Here is a 22876-nt window from a genome sequence, read left to right on the forward strand (position 1 = left end):
GAGTTACAGGTTAGATTTTGACACAAAATACTTCAAACACATGAGATCTGCAGGGATGAAGGCACACCTCCGAGAGTTACTCCAAAGTGTCCAGGCATGGGGAGCCTTAGACAAATGGGAAGGCTGATGGGCAAAGAAAAGAGAGAAAAGAAAAAAGGGATTCTGCAGAGCTGACTGCAAATGTGCAGTAGGGAAAGGGTCCGGTGAAACTTTTACCAATAAGGGAGATTCCTGGAGGGAATTTTGTCTGTATCCCTTGGAGCAGAAGTGACATTCTGTCCTTTACAAATGACTATCCCAGGTTGAAGGAGAAACCAGTAGAATGATACCAGCAGACAGACAGGTTTGTGAAACGTCCCAAATTCCTCAGGGAGGAGAGATAGGAGTTCTAGCTGATTTGTGGATGGAGTGAAAGAGGAGTTTAGATTGACTGACAAAAGAACCAGAGAGAGATCTGAATACGAGTGCACAGTCTCCTGAAGTAGTTAAATATTATTACAAAGTGATTGAATTTTTGAAGATGAGAATTTCACCCAAAAACATTGACTGGCAGAGAATAGACAGGACAGCTCAGGAAGCAAGAGTCGATACATGCAGAGTATGAGAGATTGTTGCAGGTGTTTGTGCATTAGCTGAAAGACATGATCCATTTTGTATTTAGATTTGTGGAAGGGTTGAGACCTGAAATTACCCAGATGATTAAGAGTCATTGTATTTGCTTGCAAGCAAAACCATTTGATGAGGTGTTGCAGTATGCAAAGTACTGTGTGATAAGATTGAATTGAAGCAGAGAAAATTGACACAAAAGGCGGTGGTGATGCAGGTTAAAGTTGCACAAACAGGGATGCAGGGAAATTTTCCGCAGCAATAGCAGCAGGGAAATGCAGTGTTTCAAAATCAGACGAGAGGTAGAGGTCACGGAGAAATTGGTAATGGAAACCGTAGTCCAGATTTGAATACTGTAGTGGTTCAAAATGATGTGCAGGGAATGAATGGAGTGTTGCCTTGTCACGCTTGCAAAGCGGTCAGACATTTGAAGCGGGAGTGTCCGATGAAGGTGCAGGAAGGTGTCGTTCAGCAAACAAGTGACATCAACTCATTCCAAAACATCAGAGGACCAAGAATAAGAGATCATAACCAAATTTTCATATTAATGTGAATCAAAAGCAAAATTTCCAACCCATGCAGCAGGTGCAAATGCCACGTGTACAAATGACACAGTTGTAGCCAATGCAACAGCAGGTTCAGATGGTACATAGACAACAAATTCAAAGACCTCAAACTCCAGTGGAACAGAAGCAGGTGAAGCTTCCTCAACAGGTCACAGGTCAGATGTTTAACTAAAGTAACAACACAGTACACCAATTCCCCTTACACAGTGAGAATCGAATAAATGATTATTGGCTGAGCAAGAGTTCAGACGAGGAGGAATGTGTGCTTGCAGCTTCGTTAGAAGTAGATCAGAAAGGTCCATATGTGAAGAGAAAGGTAATGGGTCACAAAGTTTCATTCTTGGTTGACACAAGAGCTACACGTCCTACAGTGAGAACTGCAGAAGTTCTGAACTTCCCCCTTTCAGGAAAAACAGTCCAGATTGTAGGAGTAGCAAATCAATATTTGACCAATCCAATTACATAGCCAGTTCAGGTTGAAATTGGCAACTTTAAAGGATTGCACAAATTCATAGTCTGTGATTCAAGTCTGGTATCTCTACTGGGGAGAGACTTGCTGTGTAAAACTAGGTGCTCGATTACTTGTTCAAATGATGGAATTGAGATACAGACAAATAGTGACAATGAGGCTGACGCAGCTCCAGAGACAGAGTATGAGACGATAAATGAGGAGTACCCCCTGATTAACTTCTTTCCACTGGTCATAAGGAAGGAGCTTCCTCCTGATTTACAAGGAAAGGTTAAAGAAAAAGTGTGGGATTTGACAAGGAAAGAGATTAGTCTGTTAAAGGGAGTTGATTCAGGTAAAGTTCCTGGAAAGCCGAATGCGATTTTTCCTCAGATTCCTCAGTCCCACATGCCAAAGGTTACCAAAAAGAAGGTTGCTCACATAATTGCAGAATTTGTAAAACAAGGGGTTTTGAGAGAAGTATTGAGCAGCCCATGTAATTCACCTATAATGGGAATGAAAAAGCCCTGTGAAAAGTTTGAATTTGTCAGGATTTTAGAAAAATAAATAAGATTGTGATCAAATGTTGCCCCATGGTGCCAAATCCAGCTGTGATTCTGTTTCAGATCCTGTGCGATGCTGAATGGTTCACCATCATAGACTTGTCAGAAGCCTTCTTTTCTGAGCCTCTTCATGAGGACAACCAATTTCTCTTTTGTTTCAAATGGTTGGACCGAGTTTACTATTGGTGTTGAATTCCTCAAGGGTTTTCAGAATCACTTTCCAAATTCAATCAGATCTTGAAATATAATTTGGAGTCGTTGGAATTGCCTTTCCAATCAACATTGGTACAGTACATTGATGACTTGATGATTGAATCCAAAACGAGGGACAAGTGCAAATACGACACAATTGCCTTACTGAACCATTTAGGAAAGAATGGTCATAAGGTGTCTCCACTTAAATTACAATACTGTCAGAAAGAGGTGAAATACTTGGTTCACCAGATTGAGAAAGGAATAAGGAAAATATCCAGAGAAAGGGTTACAGCCATACTGCAGATGTGTCCCCCGACCACCCAGAGAGATGTCAGGATGTTTTTAGGGATGGTAGGCTATTGCTGTTAATATATTTCCAATTTGTTTGTCATTTCCAAGCCATTGCAGAAGCTGACTCACAAAGAAGCCACTAATCCCCTAGTGTTAGATCAGGCTTGCATGAAGGTGTTTTCTGAATTAGGAGACAGTTTGTGCAAAGCTCCAGCTTTGGGTTTGCTTGACTACACTGTCCTTCATGTTGTTTTGTCATGAGCGTGATGCATGTTCTTTGTCATCTTGGCGCAGGTCCATGGAGTTGTGAGCTGCCCAGTAGCCTATTTTTCAGCTACTTTGGAATCAGTTGTAACAGCTTTACCAGGCTGTTTGCATGCAGTTGTAGCGGTTGGACAGAGCCTCACAAAGTGTGAAGGCATTGTGATGGGAAATCCCCTAACAATAATGGTTCCTCACCCAGATGAAGTTTTACTTACCTGAACCAAAAACCAGTACCTGACAGGTGCAATATTGATGTGTTATGAGATGAGTATTCTACGGTCACCAAATGTGTAATTGAAAAGATGTACAATGCTCAACCAGGCAACCTTGTTTCCAAATGAAAATGTTGAAATTGAAAAGTTGGAAGACATTGAGCATTATTGTAACTGATCTGTGCACAAAACCGAAACCTGCTATTAGAGACATCCGATTGGAGGAGAATGACCAAATTATCTTTGTTGATGGTTCCTGTCTAAGAGACAAAACAGGAGTACTGAGAGCAGGATATATGTATGCACAATTACTGGTACACTGAAAGTGTCCTGGCTTCGAGGAGTATATTCTGCACAAGTTGCGGAACTGGTAGCCCTTACTAGAGCGTGCCATGTTTCTGTCCAGCTGAAAGTTGCCATCTATACGGATAGCCAGTATGGATTTGGAATAGTCCATGACTTTGGCCAGTTGTGGTCACAGAGAGGTTTCATGACATCTTCTGGTTCACCTGTGAGAAATGGTGAGATAATTCAAGATTTGTTGCAAGCTATCCAAATGCCTGAAAAGATTGCCTTGGTGAAATGCAGTGCACACCTGAAATGGCAAGAATTTGTGTCAATGGAGAATGAATATGCGCATCAAGTCACAAGGTTTGGCACATTGAACTGTATTTCATTCAGGGATAGATGGGAATTGTTATCAAGTTATGCATTACATGTAATAGACACATTGAAAGAATTAAGAACACTGCAGAACAATGTTGATAGGGAGAAAAAACGATCATGGAACAAAATTAATTGTGTACAGCTACATGATGAACTGTGGGTTTCAGAAGAGGGTCAATTTGTCTTCCCAAACTGTCTGTTGTCTCAAATGGCTAGGTATTATCATGGGCAAGCACATGTTGGGAGGGATGCAATGATTTATACTTTTAAACAAAACTGGTTCAATCCGAGGTTTAGACAAGCTGCTGAAGCAGTTTGCCATTGTTGCATCATTTGTCAATAAATGAACGTGGGAAAAGGGGCAGTGGTAAATTTGAGCCACATTGAAAGAGTGGGAGGTCCATTCGGCAGAATGCAAATGGATTTTATTGAGATGCCTGTGTGTGGAGGTTTGAGATACATCTTGGTGATTGGCTGCTTCTTTAGTCACTGGATTGAAGCGTAACCTACACTAAGAAATGACAGTTTCACAGTAGCAAAACTACTGCTTAGGGAACTGATACCACATTTTGGGTTTCCAATCTCTTTAGAATCAGATAAAGGAAGTCATCTCAACAATGAAGTACTGAAATTATTGTGTGCAGCCTTAAACATTGAGCAGAAGTTGCCTTGTAGTTACTGCCCTGAGGCATCAGGACTAGTGGAGCAGATGAATGGTACCTTGAAATCAAGAATATTGAAAATGTTTGCGTCCACGAATCTAAAAAATGGCCAGACGCATTGCTGTTAGATCGGATGACAATGAGAAACACACCCGACAGGAAGACAGGATTGTCAGCGCACGAGATCCTCATGGACAGAGAAATTAGGTTGCCAGCGGTTCCTCCAAATGCTCTTGTGAACATAACAGATGTTATGGTGTTGGACTACTGCAAAGGTCTGGCTGATGTGGTTCACTCTTTCTCTCAGCAGGTGGAAGCCACCACACTGCAACCATTAAAGGATCAAGGACAAAACTGGATACACGCCAGCCACACAAGAAAAGTGTCATGTCCTTTGGACAATGAAGAGGAGTTGTTGACAGTACCAACAACGACCAGACAAGCCTCAGAGCTGGAAAGAAAAGAAAGAGGAACTGGAACCGGATCAGAGCGAGTTGAGGACAGTTCAGTCACTCCTGTGAGAGATGAAGGAGAAGACCTGCAGGAGAGAGACAGTGAGCCAAACTTGATTGAGGCAGCAGGACAGCCTAGTCAGAGGCCCAGAAGTAGATGATTTTGAGACACAAACAGAGCAAACACCAGACCCTGAGGGGGGAGGAGTTGAGGCAGATCAAAGCCAATGTGATTTGACTCCTCCTAGCCCAGTTGCAGGTCCATCAAGAGAAACTCCTGCAGAGCAAGAAGAAGTTTCAAGTTCAACACCGAAAAGAGCATTGGCCAACAGTCCACTGAAAGGAGATAAGTGGCCAGAGTCACAAGCAAAGAGAAAGGATGAAGTTGTTGTGACAACAATCGAGGAAAAAGTAAACACGACATGAAGAGAAGACCTGAGTGAAGGAGAATTGAATGGAGATCGAAAGTTGGAAAGAAAGAGAATAGCAAGTCGAAGGTACACACGTCCTGAATGGGCATATGCAACAACAAGTGAATGGCAAAGAGAGGTTTTTGTCCTTTTGTTTTGATCAAGACATTCCAGGTCAATATTTTGGCACTGGAAGGAAGCCAATGAACTGAACTGTTGAGATCAAGAGAAAAGAGACTGTTGAAAATAACTGGAAAATACTTTGATATCCTGATTTGACAAGATACCCCAAGTTGACAAGCTGCTAAACCGATTTTTGACAAACTTACAGATTTTTAAAAAAGGGATCCTGGAAGTGAGACTGAAACTGTAAATAACTGCTGAAAGAAGACTGAAGAACTTTTTGTTTTTGATTTTTGCTGCTTAATTACAAAATGTTCTCTTCTACTTTCTGATTCTTAACAGATCATGGGTAATATTAGTCTGTAGGGTAGGAAGAACAGGTGCTGAAAATACATGAGTATTGGTTTAGCAATTGTATGTGTGATATTGTACGTGATATTGATTGTGGGTATGTCTGTTCTTGACAAGAGTAAAGCCAACCATACTTTGGCTTTAGAGACAACTATGCATTAACCGCAATAGAGTTTAGGAAGGAGTTACCTATCATAGTTTGCCTCTTACTTGTGGGATAACAAGATTTTCTAACAAGATTCTATAACCAGGAGTACATTCAATATTTCTATTCCAATCACAATGTAGTATTTTTGTTTGTCCCCATAATTCGGCACCTGAGTAGAGTAGCTAAGGCCAATGACATTGTATTAGTAAGGGGATTCTTTGAGCTCACATTGACTTTTGGGACAGCCTATGTGCACAAAAATAACTTGACATTCTTGCTTACACCTTTAGAAAAGAGCTTCTTACGTCAGACGGATGACAGGAGAAAGGCACTGAAGGAAAAGTTAAAAAAGGGTTTAGAGAAAAGGACTTTTAGAAATGATTATGCTTTTAGTAAAATAAAAACACAAGGGAAATTAGCTTTAGATGTGCAACATGTAGGGAAGTTTTGTGTATATAGACCTAGATCTAGGCATGTGTTTTTGTTTAAGAGTAAATGGACATTTATGTTGAATGGACAGGAACCAGCGATTCCTGGTATATATTACATTTGTGGACCTAATTCTTATTACCGTCTTCCAAGAAGATGGTATGGCACATGTTATTTGGGGATAGATTTCCCAAAGATATTCCAACTTGATGATTTGAAGAGATTACCGAAATTGACAGAGTTACATCATAGTTGAGAAAGGAGAGAGTCTCCTTCTGGTATAGTGGGAGATATATTTGGAGCAATGATTCCTTCAGTCGGAGTTGTTCTGAATTCTATAAAAAATTGAAAGTTGTCTACTAATGTGGATAACATGCTGACAATTTTTTCAGGAGCTATGATCCTAATGGATACAGGAATGGCTGCTTTAAGATCCATGACTCTTCAGAACTGCCTTGCGTTAGACATTCTTTTAGCAAAAGATGGCGGAGTTGCAAAATGCTTAATCCGAGGCATTGCTGCTCGTACATTCCTGATAATAGTAAAGAAATTAGAAGATTACTTACTAATCTGGCTAATGAAAGTGCTGATTTGAAAGATTTGAAAGAACCAGTTGTCTGGGAGAAAGTTGGCAAAGGATTTGCTTCAGTGAGAAATTGGCTCAGCAACATTGGGAAAGGGATAATATTGAAAATAATACAAGGGATATTGATTATTGTGATTTGCATAGTTGGAGCATGGGGAATATGTAGATTGTGTAGGATGATTACATTGAAGAAAATGAAAAATTAAGCAAGGAAGAAATGAAAAGAGAAAATTTATTTAGGTAAAATTCAAAAAGGGAATGAAGATTTAAGGGGATAGAGATGACAACATTTTAAGCTGAAGCAAAAGAGAAGATTTAGGCCCTCATTACAACCGTGGCAGTAAATGCCGCCTACCGCCGTGCTGACGGCGCCAAAATACCGTGCCCGCGGCGGTATTCCGCAACGGGTATTATGACCCACACTAAGAATTCCACCACAATACAGACACCCACACAAGTCCGCTAGCCCAAAGGTCAGTGATAAGCTGGCGATAGCCAAACCCACACCGTTACACCAACAGGAATACGTCCACAGTATCACGACCCACGAATCACAGCAGCAGTCTTTCAATCGTGGTAAACCATTGGCGGTACATACCAATGCGCTCAAAATACACACACACTAACAAAACAACACCACATCAGACATTTCAAACTACACACACCTGACACACATACACACACCACCACACTCACACCACTATAAAACACACACCCACATTACCCACAACCCTTTCAATGAAAAAAAAAGATGGCCAACACAGAGAGACACAAGCCAGGAGCACCCACTCAATCAGAGCCACAGAACACCATCACCCATACACCATCCACGCACATCACAGCATACACCCCAACGCATCACCTCACACATCACCCCACACATCCTCACACATATCACACACACCACATCCATGGCACCCCAAAGACACCCCAAGTTTTCTGAAGAGGAGCTAATGGTCATGGTGGGGGAAATCATCTGGGTAAAGCCACAGCTATTGTGATCACAGGTGCAGCAGACGTCCATTGCAAGGAAGATGGAGCTATGGCGGAGAATCGTGGACAGGGTCAATGCCGTGAAACAGCACCCAAGAACCAGGGATGACATCAGAAAGAAGTGGAACGACCTACAGGGGAAGTTGCATTCCGTGGTTGCAAGACACCAGGTAGCAGTACAGAGCACTGGCGGTGGACCTCCACCTCCTCCCCCACATCTAATAACATGGGAGGAGCAAGTCTTGGCAATTATGCATCCTGAGGGCCTCGCAGGAGTAGCAGGAGGACTGGACTCTGGTAAGTCAAATCTTTACTACTTTATCCTCCCACCCTACCTTTATGCCATCACAAACTCCTACCACTACCATCACACCCATTACTTCAACACCTCACATATACCCCACCATCACAACCCACCCATCCCAATACCAAGCCCTGCAAGCAACACCAAAGCATGGACCCCCAACACAGACCTGCATGGACACCCATCACCACAGCATGCCCAGTAGAGAGAGACTCATCCAGCCCACAAAATCATCACTCGCACAAGGCCATGCTGACAGGGAAATCACAACCATGCAGGGAAACACACCCCATGCACAAGATAGCACACGCAGATACATTAACACTGCATTTGCATCCCCACAGGACCCATACTCACCGTCACCGGAGAGGAGGTGCCAGCTACATCCAGTCCCCCTCAAAGAGGCCCACAGTGACAACAGCAGCTCTGCACGCCTGGATCAGGATGACCAACCTGGCCCATCAGGGACTTCTGGACAGTCGGGTACCCAGCTACAGTCCCAACCCACCACAGAGCCTCCCCCCTCAGGAAACACCAGCACAGCACCCACCCAGCGGGTCCATGCCACTGTCCCCAGGACACGCCAATCAGCAGTGAATCCACCACTACAGGTACCCCAGGCAACCCCACAAACACAGGACGATCAGGGACCTTGGGTAAGTGGCAGTGGGCACACAGTTCAGGGGAAAGAGGCACAGGACAACAGGGAAGCTGGGATGACTGCTGTGTGACAGGGGGAGGACAGGTCCAGGGAACCCACTCGCCACAAGGCACTCTCCAACATCCTGGGAGCATACCACCATTCCTAGGAGACGATGGGCCAGATCCTGGCCAAGTTGCAGGAGACCCAGCGGCTGCAGGAGGGACAGTACCTGGGGATCAGGGATGACCTAACAAACACCTACACCATCCTGGTCACGATTGCAGGGGTACTGGCTCATATGGCCAAGACCATGAGGGAGGCAGTGGCACAACAACGGGCCCCTGACACTAGCCAAACCAATGAACAGCCTTCCACCTCCGCTGGCACTAGTGGACAGGAGGCCCCGCCCCAGGACCAACAGGCCACCAGCACCCCACCCCCTGCAGAAGGGGAACCACCCTGCAAACGGTCCCTGCGATCCAGGCAAGAGCCAGAGAACATTCCCCGCCAGAAAATAAGACTCTCCTGATTGTCACCCTTCTGTCCCACTCTGTCACCCTGTCCACCTTGAACTGCCATTACTCCCCTTCCTCTGCCCCAGTGGACAATGCACCTGTGCTACCAAGAGACTGGACTCTACCCTGGACTTACCTCCACCATCAGCCTAGCCCATTGCACATCCCCCTCTACTTTTTAGCACCTAAATAAACACCCTTGGAACAAATACTAATCTGGAGTCTGTCAAATGATTCACAAATGTATTAGTGCACCATTATCAAAGCATTGCAACTCAAATGTACAGTGAAATATACTTTGAAATGACCTTTGGTGAGCAGCAGTACACATAGCAGGAGCCAGAGTGGGGCACAGAGATCTGAAAATAGAGACGCCAAAGGGTAAAGTCAGTGGCCATAGACATAGGGTAAGAGGCTGCCTTGTACAATGTCCAAAAGATAACTTAAACGTAAAGTGAACTTACAGTGTCTTACCTGTGTGTCACTGGAAGTACTGCTGAATTATATTGATTCTGTTTTCAACATCTTCTTCCTCTGCCTCCTCTTCCTCACTGTCCACAGGCTCCACCGCTGCCACAAAATCATCTCCAGGCACATCCTCCTGCAGAAAAGGCACCTGGCATCTTAAGGCCATTTTGTGCAACATGCAACTATGATCTGGTACACCTTCTTGGGTGAGTAGTACAGGGAGCCACCTGTCGAATGGAGGCAGCGGAACCTGGCCTTCAGGAGGCCAAAGGACCTTTCAATAATCCTACTTGTACGCCCATGTGCCTCATTGTAACGTTCCTCTGCCCTTGTCCTGGCACTCCTCATTAGGGTCAGAAGCCATGAGAGGTTGGGGTAACCAGAGTCACCTGCAAATATCGAGGGACAACTGTTAGACACACACTAACCCTTAGGGACAACTGCATACCCAGACACCTACTCATAGTGTGTGGAGACCTTTGGCTCACCTATTAGCCACACCCGGTGCCTCTGGAGTTGGCCCATCACATATGGGATGCTGCTATTCCTCAAGATACATGCACAGAGCCAGGATACTTGGCATTCACATGGGAGATGTACTGGTCCGCCAAACACACCATCTGCACATTCATAGAGTGATAGCTTTTTCTATTCCTGAAAACTTGTTCATTTCTCCGGGGGTGGAGACAAATGCCACATGTGTACCATCAATGGCACCAATGATGTTGGGGATATGACCCAGGGCATAAAAGTCAGCTTTCACTGTGGCCAAAACCTTCACCAGGGGGAACACAATGTAGCTGCGCTTGTGTTTCAGCAGGGAAGACAACACTCTGGTCAACACGTTGGAGAACATTGGCTGAGACATCCCTGGTGCCATGGCCACTGTTGTTTGGAAGGAACCACTTGCCAGGAAATGGAGCTCTGACTGGACCTGCACTAGAGGGGGGATTCCTGTGGGGTGGCGGATAGCTGACATCAGGTCTGGCTCCAATTGGGCACACAGTTCTTGGATGGTATCCCGATCAAGTCTGTATGTAATGAGAATGTGTCTGTCCTCCATTGTCGCAAGGTCCACCAGGGGTCTGTACACAGGAGGATGCCGCCATCTCACATTCAGCCTCAGTGGTTGAAGCCTATGGAAGAGAACGGTGAGCAGAGGGTCATATGCCCACATCTATTGCACTAATGATGATTGGGTGCCAATGTCTGCTGTGACACAGTTAGGTGCCATGCCCTGTGCCCCCCTGAAATGGAGGCTGCCTGACCTGTGAGGAGGGACAAGTGGAAATGAGGTAATTGCGCTGGCGTTGTGTGCCGTCGAGGTAGGCGGTCGATGACTGCCGCGCAACTTTGCATTGGTTATCATTGGGCCCTATGGGTTCCAGGAGCCAATGGCGATGTACGCCGGCGGTGACGGTACGCACCACTGCGGACGTCACCACCATTTTTTATCTATCCACTCACTTGGTACCTGACCTTCAACAGGAGAGGACCTGCACTGCAAGTGCTGCTGTGACCTGTGTCTGGAACCGACCATGGCTCATGTGTCTAGGGAAAGGTCCCCTGCCTTCACTGCCGAGGAGTTGGAAAAACTGGTGAATGGGGTCTACCACAGTACACTTTACTCTACGCTCCTCCAGATAAACAGGTGAATACACTGTGAGCATGATGCGTGGGCCATGAATGTAAGGAGTGCTGTGTATGTAAGCCATATGTGGGGGGGCAGAAGCATCCTGGCCAGAGTGCAGCATGTAAGGTGGACAATGTATGTGCGTCAGGGGATGGGAGGGATCTGGTGGGCCATGAGTCTGACGGTCCAGACCGTTGACTAATTCCCTTTTCTGCTGTTTTTTCACTGCAGGTCAGCGCCCACCAGAAGAAAGGTATTTGGTGTGCCATCCCCAAGGAGGTGCAGACCCTGGGTGTCTTTGACAGGCGGAACACCCACTGTCGCAAGAGGTGGGATGACCTGTGCCGCTGGGCGAAGAAGACAGCTGAGGCCCAGCTGGGGCTGGCCTCCCAACGAGGAAGGGGTGCCCGTCGCACCATGATCCTGGTGGTGGCCTATCCGGAGTTGGATGGGCGCTTGAAGGCATCACAGCAGCCAGAAGGGGGTGAGTACAGATTCAGATTCATGACTGTGAGCGCATTAATGTTTACTTGGGTGGGGTTGTGGGCTGTGGGTGCCCCTAGGCCAGGGTGAAGATGGCAGGGTGGGTCCCTTGTTGGGCAGGCTCTGAAGAACTCCTACCCCAATAGTGTTAGTGGGCATCTACTACTGGGCAGGGTCCTGTGGGTTTCTGGTGTGCAGCTGATGGTGTTAGGCATTCTACCCCATGGGCTGGTGACTTTCTGAGTAACTGTTTGGGCATGGCCTAGTGCATAGGGCTGCTTCCTGTGTGTTGTGTCCGCCAACGGTAGTGGTGCTGCTGGCATTGACCAAGTGTATCCTCTATCACTTCCCCCCTTTTTGTTTTGTCACCCTGTCCTTATGTGCATTAGCATCATCTGGCGGAGGAGCAGAGGCACTGGTGACGGAGGGAGCTGCATCCCACATGGGCCTGGAGGCCAAATCCACTGACGGTGAGGGCACCATTGGGACGGAGGGCAAGGGGAGCACCAAGACGGGGACAGGAGGGGAGACCACAGACAATGACTCCTCCTCCAACGGAAGCTCCCTGGCGGTGGCGGACACCTCTGTGCCCACCCCAAAAACAGGTACAGCCACCACCCCCCCTACCAACACCGCCCTCCCAGCAGCCCCTCAGTATGTTCTCCGTGCCCGCTCACCCAGGAGGGTGGGCATCTCCTTCGCCCCAGGCACCTCAGGCCCTGCCCCACTCAGCCCTTCTGCCCTCAGTGAGGAGGCTATTGACCTCCTGAGATCCCTCACTGTTGGACAGTCAACCATTCTGAATGCCATCCAGGGTGTGGAGAAGCATTTGCAACAAACAAATGCATGCCTGGAGGGCATTCACTCTGGCGTGGCGGCCCAACAGAGAGCATTTTAGGCTCTGGTCTCTGCACTGATGGCAGCCATTGTCCCTGTGTCTAGCCTTCCCCCTCCAACTTCCTCTACCCAGTCCCAATCCCCTCAACCCCAGCCTATCCCAAGCACACCTTCAGACCAGCATTCACCCAAATCAACACACAGAAGTGGTTCAGGCAAACACAAGTACCACACATCATCCCACAAGCACTCACACAAGCACCATACCCATGCAGACACACCAACATCCACTGCCTCCACTGTGTCCCCCTCCTCCTCGTTGTCTACCTCCCTCCCAGTATCGTCTCCACTCACACCTACATGCACTACATCCTCATCCACTACCTCCATCACCAGCTCGCCCATCACTACTCACCCCTCACTGGCAGTCACTACCCCCACATCCATTCACACGTCCCCTGTGTCCTCTCCAGTGTGTCTGTGACCCCTCCTCCCAAAGTTCACAAACCCAAGCACCCACCGACCCAACAGCCATCCACCTCACAACAGTATCCAGCACATGCACCTTCACCCAAACTCAGCAGACAGACACCTCCTACCACCACTCCCTCTTCCTCCACTCCCAAACCCTCTCCCTCTTCCCACCCTAATGTGTCTAAAAGGCTTTTACTGGCAAACATTGACCGGTTCCCCCCCCCCCCCCCTCCCCATCCTTCCCCTCGGGCCAGGGTGTCCAGAACCCAGGCCAGCACCTCAGCCATCAAGTCGGCGTCTGCTGTGGTACCTGAAACTCCCAGAGGCTCAAAGGGGGCACCTTTCAGGCCAGCCAGTGTGCCACCAACCCCTGCAAAGGACCAAACCATTCCGCCACCTGCCAAGGTGAAGAAAGGGACAACATGCAGCAAGGGCAAGGAGCATGACCCTCCCAGCAATCAATCAATCAATCATTAAACTTGTAAAGTGCACTACATACCCGCGAGGGTCTCAAGGCACTGGGTAAAGGGGGATGGAGGGGGGTGCTGCTACTACTCCAAGAGCTAGGTCTTGAGGTGTCTTCTGAAGGTGAGCAGGTCTTGGGTCTTCCTTAAGTCGGTCGGGAGGGTGTTCCAGGTCTTGGCGGCAAGATAGGAGAAGGATCTGCCGCAGGAGGTTTTACAATGGATGCAGGGGACGGAGGCGAGGGCGAGGAAGGAAGAGCTGCGCTGTTGGGTGGGGGTGTAGAAGCTGAGTCTGTTGTTCAGGTAGGCTGGTCCGGTGTTGTGCAGTGCTTTGTGTGCGTGGGTGAGGAGCTTGAAGGTGATCCTCTTAACGACGGGGAGCCAGTGCAAGTCTCTCAGGTGGGGGTTGATGTGTACTGCGGCGGGGTATGTCGAGGATAAGTCGGGCGGAGACGTTTTGGATGCATTGGAGGTGTTGCAGTTGCTTGGACGGAATACCTGCGATGAGTACGTTGCCGTAGTCGAGCCTGCTGCTGACAAGGGCCTGTGTTACTGTTTTTCTTGTTTTGGTTGGGATCCACTTGTAGATCCTGTGTAGCATGCAGAGAGTTTTGCAGCAGGAGGAGGAGATGGCGTTGACCTGTTTTGACATGGAGAGGGATGAGTCGAGGATGAAGCCAAGGTTGCATGCGTGGTCAGTTGGTGTCGGTGGGGTCCCCAGCGAGGTTGGCCACCATGAGGGGGTGGGCCCAAGGATGAAGACCTCCGCCTTGTCTGAGTTCAATTTCAGGTGGCTGTCTCCCATCCAGTTGGCGACGGCCTTCATGCCCTCGTGAAGGTTGGTTTTGGCAGTGTGTGGGTCCTTGGTGAGGGAGAGGATGAGCTGGGTGTCGTCGGCGTAAGAGATGATGTTGAGGTTGTATTAGCGGGCCACTTGAGTGAGGGGGGCCATGTAGATATTGAACAGCGTCGGGCTGAGGGATGAAACCCTGGGGTACGCCGCAGATGATGTTGGTGGCTTCGGATTGGAAGGAGGGGAGGCGGACTCTCTAGGTTCTGCCGGAGAGGAAGGATGTGGTCCCGTCGAGGGCTTTCTCTTGGATCCCTGCTTCATGGAGGCGGGTTTTCAGAGTGTGATGGCAGACTGTGTCAAAGGCGGCCGACAGGTCAAGGAGGATGAGGGCTGGTGTTTCTCCATTGTCGAGTTGGCTTTTGATGTCGTCTGTGGCGGCGAGGAGGGCGGTCTCGGTGCTGTGGTTCCATCGGAATCTGGACTGGGAGGGGTCGAGGATGTTGTTGTCTTCGAGGTAGCGGGTCAGTTGTGTGTTGACGATTTTCTCGATGACTTTCACCAGAAATGGGAGCAGGGAGATGGGCCGGAAATTCCTGAGGTCCTTGAGGTCCGCCTTCGGTTTTTTAGAGATGGGCTTTGATTTGGGCGTGCTTCCAGCTTTCCGGTAATTTTGCAGTTTCGAAGAAGGTGTTGATGACTTTCCATAGGTGGGGTGCGATGACTGTGTCTGCTTTGTTATATATGTGGTGTGGGCACAGGTCTGATGGTGATCCTGAGTGGATGGAATTCATGGTCTTGCGTGTCTCATCGTCGTTGACGTTGGTCCATGAGGTCAGGAGGTTGGTGCGGGTGGAGTTCGTGGAGTAGGAGATTGGCGTGGTTGATGTGATTGGGGTGTTGAAGCTGTCGTGGATGTCAGCGATCTTCTGGTGGAAGGCGGTGGCTAGTGCGTCGCACAGTTCTTGGGAGGGTGGGATGTCGTTGACGGTGGCGCTGGGGTTGGAGAGTTCCTTCACAATGTTGAAGAGTTCTTTGCTGTCATGAGTGTTGTTTTCCAGGCGGGTTTTGAAGGAGGATCTCTTGGCTAGCCTGAGGAGTTGGTGATGTCTGCGTGTGGTGTCCTTGCGCGCTGTGTGGCTGTCGGGTGTGCGTTCGTGGAGCCATTTCTTCTTGAGATTATGGCAGTTGCGCCTGGAGGCTTGGAGGTCGTTGGTGAACCAGATGGCTTTCTTGGTGGTTTGGTTGTTGGTGGGCTTTTTGGGTGGTGCGAGGTGGTTGGCGCAGTCGATGATCCATTGCCTGAGGTTGTGGGTGGCGTTGTCAGGGTCGGTGGGGTCTGCAGGCGGTCTCTGGGCTAGGGCGTTGGTCAGCTGATCTTTGGTGACTTTGCTCCAGTATCGACGGGGTGGTCGCTCGGTGTGGTGGTGTTTGGTTTGTTTCTTGAAGGTGAAGTGGATGCAGCGGTGGTCGGTCCAGTAGAGTTTGGTGGTGCGGTTGAAGGTGACATGGTGAAGATGGGGTCTAGAGTGTGGCCGGCGGCGTGGGTGAGTGCGTTGACAAGGTGTCTGAGATGGAGGTTGGCGAGGTTGTCGATCAGGGTGGTGGAGTTAGGGTTGTTATTGTTTTCAGGGTGGAAGTTTAGGTCCCCAAGGAGGATGTAATCAATGGTGGCGAGTGCGTGGGTGCTGGCGAGGTCGGCGATGGCGTTGCTGAACAGAGGCCTGGGCCCAGGGGGCCTGTAGACGAGCGTACCTCTGAGGGTAGTGTTGGGGTTGGTGTGGATTTGGAAGTGCGGGAGTTTGGCGGACTTGAGGGTGTCGTCCAAGTGGGTATGAACTTCGAGGGTGGCCTTGTGGACAATGGTTATGCCTCTTCCGATTACGTTGATGCAGTCCCTGCGGGAGATCTTGTACCCGTCCGGAATGGCTATGGCGATGTCAGGCGTCTAGGAGTCGTTCCACCAGGTTTCGGTCAGGAAGGCTACGTCGGGGTGGTTGTGTTGAGCAGGTCCCAGAGCTCGATGGCGTGCTTGCGTGCGGAGCAGGTGTTGAGGAGAATGCAGTGGAGGTGGCTGATTTCGGTCCTGGGAGGTTTGTAGGCTCTGTTGCAGGTGAAGCTACAGGTTTGGCAGGAAAAGGGTCCGTGTGTGCGTTTCGGAGTGGCCTGGAAGCAGGTGGTACCTCGACCGGTGTTGAGTCCGAGGAGGGTGCTGGCGTCGTAGCGAAGTCTGGTGGTGTGGCTGTTGAGGGGTCCAGGGGCTCTGGCGCTGGGCGCAGTCCAGCCGCGGGCGGGCACAGACGGGCTTGCCTCTGGTGCACCTCCGGCACGCCAGCTGCACAGTCACGCAGTGACTGCCATTAAGAAGGGGAGGGGGGAAGGGGGTAAGAGCAGCTGGGAGGCGGGAGGCGTGGGCGAATGGGGGCGAGAGGAGGGCGGGCCGCAGGGATGCAGCGTCGGGAGCAGAGAGCGGAGTGTGAAAACGGGAAAGAAAAGCGCAATGAATAAAAACAGGCAAAAAGTGCAAAAAAGAGATTACAGATTTAGAAAAAGCAGAGAATACAAGAAAGAGAGAAAAAAGAATAAAAAGACACACTGGTGCACACCACTAGACACCAGGGAGAGTTGGGTCCAGGAGGGCCTCGCTCCCTTGTAGCAGCGAGGGCGAGGTGGGGAGACACAGGCATGGCTCGGTGGTGCTGTGCGCGCGTGGAGTGTGCACCTGGTTAAAACCGGTCAGGGGTCACTCACCTCAGCACACAGCGACCGCCATTAAGAAGGGGAGGGGGAGGGGGAGCAGCTGGGAGGCGGGAGGCATGGGTGAATGGGGGCGCAAGGGGGGCAGGGACGCAGTGGCGGGAGGGGAGAGCAGAGTGTGAAAACAGGAAAGAAAGGCACAATGAATGAAAACAGGCAAAAAGTGCAAAAAAGAGATTACAGATTTAGAAAAAGCAGAGAATACAAGGAAGAGAGAAAAAAGAATAAAAAGACACACTGGCGCTTACCACTAGACACCATGGAGGATCGGGTCCAGGAGGGCCTCGATCCCTTGTAGCAGCGAGGGCGAGGTGGGGGAGACACGGGCATGGCTCGGTGGTGCTGTGCGCGCGGGGAATGTGCACCTGGCCAAAACCGCAGGTTACCTCCAAAACTCCAGCTGCCAGAGCCAAGGTCACAACAGCATCTGCCAAGGTGAGGAAGGGGCAGAAAACCCAAGGCAAGGCACTTCAGCTGTCGAAGGCTGCAGGTGAAGGCCTGGTGCCCACTGGCACAACCGCCAGCCCCGCCACCTGCACCGGGGCAGAACAGCCAGCAGCCCTGCTGCAGGCACCACCGCAAGCACCGCCACATGCGTCGCCACCTGCACCGCCGCTGCCACCACTACTGTCAGCATCCCCAGTGGGGAGCCATCCGAGGCTGCAGGAGAAGGGCTGGGGCCTACCTCCACCACTGGCAGCACCGGCACCTGCACCACGGCCAGCACCGCCAGCAGCCCCGCTGCAAGCACCGCCGCAAGCACCACCACCTGCACCACTGACAATAGGACCACTACCAGCACCAGCAGCCCCAGTGGGTGGCCATCCGAGTCTGCAGGAGATGGGCTGGAGCCTCCCACCACCACTGGCAGCACCCCCACCAGCACCGACACTACCACCAGTTTGCAGCCTTAGGCGCCGCAGGATAAAGTCTAACCCTGCCTCCATGGACTATCATGCAACATGGTCCCTGCAAATTCCGTGCCTCAGGCACCCTGGTGAGGGAATATGAACTTGCACAACCCATGTGCTGCATCACTTGGCAGAAGGCCCTCTCCAGAACCAGTGGAGAAAGGCATCCTCTCATCCTATCCTTGGCAGGATGAAGCAGACTGGGCACCAAGCTCCCTCCAGAACCAATGGAAAAAGACATCCACTCACCCTATCCTTGGCAGGATGAAGCACATTGGGCACCAAGAACCCTCCAGAACCAGTGGAAGGAGCCATCCGCTTGAGAGACTGTGGCCGTTCACTCCCCAGGGCCAAGCAGTGGGCAAACCACCCAGTTGAGAGACTGTGGCTTTGCACTCCCCAGGACCAAGCAGTGGGCAAACCACCCACTTGGGAGACTGTGGCTCTGCACTCCACAGGATCAAGCGGTGGACAAACCACTCACTTGAGAGACTGTGGCTTTGCACTCCCCAGGACCAAGTAGTGGGCAAACCACCCACTTGAGAGACTGTGGCTTTGCACTCCCCAGGACCAAGCAGTGGGCAGGCCACCCACTTGAGAGACTGTGGCTTTGCTCTCCCCAGGACCAAGCAGTGGGCAACCCACCCATTTGAGAGACTGTGGCTTTGCACTCCCCAGGACCAAGCAGTGGGCAGACCACCCACTTGAAAGAGTGTGCCTTTGCACTCCCCAGGACTAAGCAGTGGGAAAACCACCCACTTGAGAGACTGTGGCTTTGCACTCCCCAGAACCAAGCAGTGGGCAGACCACCCACTTGAGAGACTGTGGCATTGCTCTCCCCAGGACTAAGCAGTGGGCAGACCACCCACTTGAGAGACTGTGGCTTTGCACTCCCCAGGACCAAGCAGTGGGCAGACCACCCACCCGAGAGAGTGTGGCTTTGCACTCCCCAGGACCAAGCAGTGGGCAGACCACCCACTTGAGAGACTGTGGCATGGCACTCCCCAGGACCAAGCAGTGGGCAGACCACCCACTTGAGAGACTGTGGCTTTGCACTCCCCGGGACCAAGCAGTGGGCAACCCACCCACTTGAGAGACTGTGGCCTTGCACTTCCTAGGACATCGCTGTGGTCATGGAGCCCACTTGAGGAGCAGTGGTGTTATTCCATCTTCTGGCTGATGTGCTCCACCCTTCCCCGTCCCCCTGAGGTGCCTGTGTGTTTTCGAACTGATGCCCCTGCAGTGTTCTCTCCGTATTGAGACAGGAGTCAAGTGTGGGCTTGGTCCATGAATTTTGGCCCAGTGACCCACGGACATTTGGAAAGGACAGTGTACGGCTTTATGTACATATTGTATATTTTTGTAGATACTGCTTTTTTAATTGTTACGTATGTCTGCCTATTTCTCAAATAACAATGATTTAACTCTATTCCTTTTGTCCTTGCGTTCTTCCAGGGGGTTATGGGGTGTAAATGTAATGTTGCTGCATGTGTTTGTGTGTGTGGTGTTGTGGTTGGGGGTGGGGGTGTTGCGTGTTGGGTGTGTGTGTCACTCTCTTTTTCCTCCCCCCTCCCCTGTGTGCTAGGTGCAGTACTCACTGTGGTCATCGCCGCCACCTTTGGTATTCCTGGTAGATGAGGAGGTAGACCAGCATGGGCAGGAACTGTAACTCGGGCTCCATGGCGTCCTGGTTCTTCGTTGAGTGTTGAGAGGCGAGTAGTTTCCCTTCCAAATGCTGTTTCTGCCGTACTTTTGATGGTGTTGGTACCGCACCGGAAAAGCTGGCGGATTGGTGGGTTGTAATGGGGTGGGCGGTACATTGTCTTCCGCCTGTCTGTTGGCGGTTACCGCTGCGGTGTTCGTGGAGGTCAGAGTGTTAAAGTGGCTGTCTGTGTTGGCGGTTTCCACCATGGTTGTGATCCCATTTTTTTTATCCCCGGCCTGTTGGCGGCATTACCGCCGCTTTAACACCAACCGCCAGGGTTGTAATAAGGGCCTTAGTGGGAAACACATTTAGTCATCAAAGGAGGAATTGTTAACGCTTTTATATTAATGAATATTCATGTATTGAGAGTGTTGGATTTGCATAGAAAAGATTATGGGGGTCATTCTGACCCTGGCGGTCCAAGACCGCCAGGGCCACGAATGACTGAAGCACCGCCAACAGGCTGGCGGTGCTTCAAAGCCCATTCCGACCGTGGCTGTAAAGCCGCGGTCGGAAAACCGGGTCCGGCGGTTTCCCGCTGGATTTCCCCCGGCTGGGCGAATCCTCCATGGCGGCGCTGCAAGCAGCGCCGCCATGGGGATTCTGACCCCCCTTCCCGCCAGCCTGTTTCTGGCGGTTTTCACCGCCAGGAACAGGCTGGCGGGAACGGGTGTCCTGGGGCCCTTGGGGGCCCCTGCACTGCCCATGCCACTGGCATGGGCAGTGCAGGGGCCCCCTAACAGGGCCCCAGCATGCTTTTCGGCAGACAGTGAAAAGCGCGACGGGTGCAACTGCACCCGTCGCACACCTGCAACACCGCCGGCTCCATTCGGAGCCGGCTTCTGTGTTGCAGGCCCCTTTCCCGCCGGCCCAGCGGGAAAGTTAGAATGGCCCCAGCGGTCTTTTGACCGCGGGGCAGCCATATGGCAGTTCCCTCCAGGCGGGCGGCGACCGCCGCCCCCCGGGGTCAGAATGACCCCGTATGTATTTTCCACTCATGATGTTTTCACTGACGTCACCCTCTCACCCATTGACACACAGCCCCCAGCAGGGCAGGGGAGTGTGTGGTAGGAGGTGACATACATGATTATGCAATATCCAGTGCACAAGTATATCATTCTAGGCATGTGCTAAGGAAAGTAGCATGGGAAAGTTAAAAACAAGCATTTGCAATGCAACAGGTCTCGCATTTTCTTAAGTTAGAGCTATTGGCATTGTAAACTCATAACTGGACTTTACATGCCACATAAATGGGTCAACTATGTCTCATAATTTATTCTGTTCTTGCCATATAATTCCAGAAACCCTGCCTATAACTGAAGCCCTTCCATTTACCTTCGTCCTCTATCTGCAGCAAAAAAATGAAAATGTTGCCATTTAGCATCCTAATTTAAACCTGCCATGCTAATTCTAATAGAATACCACTTTCACCACCCCACCACCAGAGTTGCTGGCTGGCTAACATAATTCCCCCAAAAAAGACACAAGACAGCCACAGAGGAGAAATAAACTAGAAGGGTCACCCAAACATATCAAAAGTGTTCACACAGTCATATTGTAATAAGGATGTTAAGTTGGCCTGAATAATGGTCATAATTGTAATAAGGAGAGGTTATTAAAACATATACAATTATCATATAAACCTTTATCAGAAATAAAATGTTGTCATTAGACTGTAATGCTCAAAACAACCCACGGAGGGCACCATAACAAGATATAATTTGTAAGAAGATGGTCATGTGACCATATTGTTAGCCCCTAGAGGAGATAACACCATGAAAAAAACAGGAGAAAGTAATGCAGTGTAATCACATACATAGCCCATAGATTGTGTTTTTAAGGTTAGCAGGCCTACTGCAATGCTATTACAAACAAGGCCTTTAAAACAAAACTTCTCCCAGCTATAAAACAAAAGTTGTAGCTATTAGAAAGCTTAAAAGACACTGAATGGTGGTATTTTGGGGTTCCCACTAACCTAGTGTGGGGCCCATAGATGATGTAGACAGAAAGAGCATTTTGAAGGTGGTCCCATTGTCCTAGAACCACCACAGGCTGAGTTATAAGAAAAAAAATTATAAACATAATGCCCTGAAAAGCATTATGGGGCAAGTTTTCGAGCTGCAAATATTATAGTATATTGACTACAATGCTCGGAACAGCCTCCAGCAAATACCACAATAAAAACAACATTTGAAAGAAACATGGCCATGTAAGCATACAGTCAAACCTTAGAGTACATAACCACTTGAAAAAAAGAATGCAAGGAAGTAATGCAATATAACCATAAATTTAACCTCTAAAGAACATAGGGGGTCATTTTGACCTCGGCGGTCTTTTTCCAAGACCGCCGAGGGACCAGCGTGCGGAAGACCGCCAGTGGTGGCGGTTTGCCACTCGGCCTATTATGACCGTTGGCAGCCCTCGGTCCTTTTACGGACGGAGAGCCGCCACCAGCCATAATGGCGGGCGGCGGAGAAATGGAGGTGGCTCCACCTCCACCGCCACGTCAACAGAACACTGCCCACCGAATCACATCCTGTGATTCGGCGTGGTGGTGTTCTGTTGACGGTGGGTGTGGTGTCGGCGGAGCAGCCCCCATGGCCCCCGTCCCCTCCTGGAGGATCGTTGGACCAGGTAAGTCGTTCGTCCGTGAGGGGAGGGGGCGGGGCGGTGTTGTGTGTTGTGTGCGTGCATGGGGGTGTGCGTGTGTGTATGTAGAGGGGGTGTGTGAGTGTGTGTATGCTTACAGGGGTGTTGTGTGTTTGGGAATGAGTGCGTGTATGTCTGTAGGTATGTCTGTATGGATGTGTGCGTGTATGTTTGAATATGGGTGTGCGTGTCTGACTGTGTTTGTGGATGTTGGCATGTATGCCGGTGTGTATGCATGTATGTGTGTTGGTGGTGCCTGCGTGCGTGTCGTGTGTGTA

Source organism: Pleurodeles waltl, chromosome 11 (assembly GCF_031143425.1).
Source record: "Pleurodeles waltl isolate 20211129_DDA chromosome 11, aPleWal1.hap1.20221129, whole genome shotgun sequence".
NCBI classification, from domain to species: domain Eukaryota; kingdom Metazoa; phylum Chordata; class Amphibia; order Caudata; family Salamandridae; genus Pleurodeles; species Pleurodeles waltl.